Source organism: Triturus cristatus, chromosome 11 (assembly GCF_964204655.1).
Source record: "Triturus cristatus chromosome 11, aTriCri1.1, whole genome shotgun sequence".
NCBI lineage: Eukaryota > Metazoa > Chordata > Amphibia > Caudata > Salamandridae > Triturus > Triturus cristatus.
Genome location: NC_140594.1, coordinates 98,545,720 through 98,550,719, shown reverse-complemented (window position 1 = coordinate 98,550,719; position 5,000 = coordinate 98,545,720).

Genomic DNA, 5,000 nt, shown 5'->3' with positions numbered 1-5,000 from the left:
CCGTGCGCACGAGGTGACAGAGGGGACCCTAGGCGCGAATGTACCCGACCTCCTGGAGCCCTCGCTGGGATCCGGGAGGCAAATGGACCCTCATCGAGACTTCCAGGCGAGCTCGGCCATCTGGTCGCCCCATAGGAAAGCATTGTGCGCGACCAGATGGCCGAAGGGGCCTGCGCGACCAGATGGCCGAAGGGGCCTGCGCGACCAGATGGCCGAGGGGACGTGCGCGACCAGATGGCCGAGGGGACAGGCGCGACCAGATGGCCCAGGGGAAAGGCAAAAGGGAAGGGGGAGCTTCCCCGGGCCCTCTGGACCCCGCACCCGGGCACCCTGCCGCCGCGGCAGGACCCGGGACGGAGCCCGGGGCGGGGAGGCCGCCCTCACCGGGCCCCCCCCCCAGGGGCCCGGCCGGGGCTCCGGAACCCAGACGAGCGAGGAGAGGCTCCCCGGCCACAACGGAACCCCGTCCCGGGCCTTTGGCAGTGCCGCAGGCCGGGGGACAGGGCCCGGGGACGGAGACCCCGACCCGGGGCCCGGCCGGGCCCCTGGAACCAGCCGGGGCTCCCGGGACCGCAGGCGATGGGGAAGCCTCCCCGGGCCCTCCGGACCGCGCCCCGGGCACCCTGCCACGCGGAAGGACCCAGGACGGAGCCCGGGGCGGGGAGGCCGCCCTCCCCGGGGCCCCCAGGGGCCCGGCCGGAGCACCTGAACCCAGGCGAGCGAGGGGAGGCTCCCCGGCCACGACGGAACCCCGTCCCGGGCCTTTGGCAGTGCCGCAGGCCGGGGGACAGGGCCCGGGGACGGAGACCCCGACCCGGGGCCCGGCCGGGCCCCTGGAACCAGCCGGGGCTCCCGGGACCGCAGGCGATGGGGAAGCCTCCCCGGGCCCTCCGGACCGCGCCCCGGGCACCCTGCCACGCGGAAGGACCCAGGACGGAGCCCGGGGCGGGGAGGCCACCCTCCCCGGGGCCCCCAGGGGCCCGGCCGGAGCACCTGAACCCAGGCGAGCGAGGGGAGGCTCCCCGGCCACGACGGAACCCCGTCCCGGGCCTTTGGCAGTGCCGCAGGCCGGGGGACAGGGCCCGGGGACGGAGACCCCGACCCGGGGCCCGCCCGGGCCCCTGGAACCAGCCGGGGCTCCGGGGACCGCAGGCGCAAGGGAAGCCTCCCCGGGCCCTCCGGACCGCGCCCCGGGCACCCTGCCACGCGGAAGGACCCAGGACGGAGCCCGGGGCGGGGAGGCCGCCCTCCCCGGGGACCCCAGGGGCCCGGCCGGAGCTCCTGAACCCAGGCGAGCGAGGGGAGGCTCCCCGGCCACGACGGAACCCCGTCCCGGGCCTTTGGCAGTGCCGCAGGCCGGGGGACAGGGCCCGGGGACGGAGACCCCGACCCGGGGCCCGCCCGGGCCCCTGGAACCAGCCGGGGCTCCGGGGACCGCAGGCGCAAGGGAAGCCTCCCCGGGCCCTCCGGACCGCGCCCCGGGCACCCTGCCACGCGGAAGGACCCAGGACGGAGCCCGGGGCGGGGAGGCCGCCCTCCCCGGGGACCCCAGGGGCCCGGCCGGAGCTCCTGAACCCAGGCGAGCGAGGGGAGGCTCCCCGGCCACGACGGAACCCCGTCCCGGGCCTTTGGCAGTGCCGCAGGCCGGGGGACAGGGCCCGGGGACGGAGACCCCGACCCGGGGCCCGACCGGGCCCCTGGAACCAGCCGGGGCTCCGGGGACCGCAGGCGCAAGGGAAGCCTCCCCGGGCCCTCCGGACCGCGCCCCGGGCACCCTGCCACGCGGAAGGACCCAGGACGGAGCCCGGGGCGGGGAGGCCGCCCTCCCCGGGGACCCTAGGGGCCCGGCCGGAGCTCCTGAACCCAGGCGAGCGAGGGGAGGCTCCCTGGCCACGACGGAACCCCGTCCCGGGCCTTTGGCAGTGCCGCAGGCCGGGGGACAGGGCCCGGGGACGGAGACCCCGACCCGGGGCCCGCCCGGGCCCCTGGAACCAGCCGGGGCTCCGGGGACCGCAGGCGCAAGGGAAGCCTCCCCGGGCCCTCCGGACCGCGCCCCGGGCACCCTGCCACGCGGAAGGACCCAGGACGGAGCCCGGGGCGGGGAGGCCGCCCTCCCCGGGGACCCCAGGGGCCCGGCCGGAGCTCCTGAACCCAGGCGAGCGAGGGGAGGCTCCCCGGCCACGACGGAACCCCGTCCCGGGCCTTTGGCAGTGCCGCAGGCCGGGGGACAGGGCCCGGGGACGGAGACCCCGACCCGGGGCCCGCCCGGGCCCCTGGAACCAGCCGGGGCTCCGGGGACCGCAGGCGCAAGGGAAGCCTCCCCGGGCCCTCCGGACCGCGCCCCGGGCACCCTGCCACGCGGAAGGACCCAGGACGGAGCCCGGGGCGGGGAGGCCACCCTCCCCGGGGACCCCAGGGGCCCGGCCGGAGCTCCTGAACCCAGGCGAGCGAGGGGAGGCTCCCCGGCCACGACGGAACCCCGTCCCGGGCCTTTGGCAGTGCCGCAGGCCGGGGGACAGGGCCCGGGGACGGAGACCCCGACCCGGGGCCCGCCCGGGCCCCTGGAACCAGCCGGGGCTCCGGGGACCGCAGGCGCAAGGGAAGCCTCCCCGGGCCCTCCGGACCGCGCCCCGGGCACCCTGCCACGCGGAAGGACCCAGGACGGAGCCCGGGGCGGGGAGGCCGCCCTCCCCGGGGACCCCAGGGGCCCGGCCGGAGCTCCTGAACCCAGGCGAGCGAGGGCAGGCTCCCCGGCCACGACGGAACCCCGTCCCGGGCCTTTGGCAGTGCCGCAGGCCGGGGGACAGGGCCCGGGGACGGAGGCCCCGACCCGGGGCCCGGCCGGGCCCCTGGAACCAGCCGGGGCTCCCGGGCTCGCAGGGGAAGACCCTCCGGGCACCCTGCCACACGGCAGGACCCAGTTGCCGGCTGAGGACCGAGAGGGGTCCCAGAGTACCCTGTCCCTAGTAATCCGGAGGAAGGCTACCCCCCATTCTTGAAACCCGCGCGCTCCGAGTGACGGAGGGGACCCTAGGGGCGAACGCGCCCGGCCTCCTGGAGCCCTGGCTGGGATCCGAGAGGCGAATGGACCCTCATCGGGACTTCCAGGCCTGGCCCTGCCATCTGGTCGTCCCATTGGAAAGCATTGCGCGCGACCAGATGGCCGAGGGGAAAGGCGCCACCAGATGGCTGGCAACTGAAAGGACTCCCGCCTGCCCAGCCACCCACCCACCCACCAGGGGCTCGGGGTGGGACTCTGCTTCCCGGCTGGGCCTCAGGCACGGGGAGGACCACCGGAGCTCTCGGGGCCTGGGCGCCCGGGGGAGGGGGGGGAGAGGACTGCCCGGGACCCGTGGAGCCCGTTTCTGGGCACTTTGCAATGCCGCGGCCCGGAGGAGGGAAGCCCCGGAGGCCTGGGAAGGATGTTGCCCGGGCGTAGCCCGTCTGGTCCCCGGCAATGAACCGCACAGCCCCGGCATGGGTGTTCCGGCATACCCTGCCCCTACTAATCCGGAGGAAGGATACCCCCCTTTCTTGTAACTCGCGCGCTGCGAGTGACGGAGGGGACCCTAGGGGCGAACGCGCCCGGCCTCCTGGAGCCCTGGCTGGGATCCGGGAGGCAAATGGACCCTCATCGGGACTTCCAGGCCGGCCCGGCCATCTGGTCGCCCCCATTGGAAAGCACTGCGCGCGACCAGATGGCCGAGGGGAAAGGCGCGACCAGATGGCCGGCAACTGAAAGGACTCCCGCCTGCCCACCCACCAATGGCTCGGGGTGGGACTCTGCTTCCCGGCTGGGCCTCAGGCACGGGGAGGACCACCGGAGCTCTCGGGGCCTGGGCGCCCGGGGGGTGCGGAAAGGACTGCCCGGGACCCGTGGAGCCCGTCCCTGGGCACTTTGCCATGCCGCGGCCCGGAGGAGGGAAGCCCCGGAGGCCTGGGAAGGATGTTGCCCGGGCGTAGCCCGTCTGGTCCCCGGCAATGAACCGCACAGCCCCGGCATGGGTGTTCCGGCATACCCTGCCCCTACTAATCCGGAGGAAGGATACCCCCCTTTCTTGTAACTCGCGCGCTGCGAGTGACGGAGGGGACCCTAGGGGCGAACGCGCCCGGCCTCCTGGAGCCCTGGCTGGGATCCGGGAGGCAAATGGACCCTCATCGGGACTTCCAGGCCGGCCCGGCCATCTGGTCGCCCCCATTGGAAAGCACTGCGCGCGACCAGATGGCCGAGGGGAAAGGCGCGACCAGATGGCCGGCAACTGAAAGGACTCCCGCCTGCCCACCCACCAATGGCTCGGGGTGGGACTCTGCTTCCCGGCTGGGCCTCAGGCACGGGGAGGACCACCGGAGCTCTCGGGGCCTGGGCGCCCGGGGGGTGCGGAAAGGACTGCCCGGGACCCGTGGAGCCCGTCCCTGGGCACTTTGCCATGCCGCGGCCCGGAGGAGGGAAGCCCCGGAGGCCTGGGAAGGATGTTGCCCGGGCGTAGCCCGTCTGGTCCCCGGCAAGGAACCGCACAGCCCCGGCATGGGTGTTCCGGCATACCCTGCCCCTACTAATCCGGAGGAAGGATACCCCCCTTTCTTGTAACTCGCGCGCTGCGAGTGACGGAGGGGACCCTAGGGGCGAACGCGCCCGGCCTCCTGGAGCCCTGGCTGGGATCCGGGAGGCAAATGGACCCTCATCGGGACTTCCAGGCCGGCCCGGCCATCTGGTCGCCCCATTGGAAAGCATTGCGCGCGACCAGATGGCCGAGGGGAAAGGCGCCACCAGATGGCCGGCAACTGAAAGCAGCCATAGTGGTAGGGCTCCCTGCCTGCCCACCCACGCAGGGCTCCAGGGCTCTGCACCAGGGACCCTTGTCCCGGGCAGACGGACACTTGTCAGGCCGCAGGACGGGGACTCCCACGCCCCAGGCCCTGACCGAAACCCAGGCCCCGGGGCCGGTCGCTGCTTCTCAACCCAGCCAGGCCGGGGAGCCTCCTTCGGGCACACGGACCCT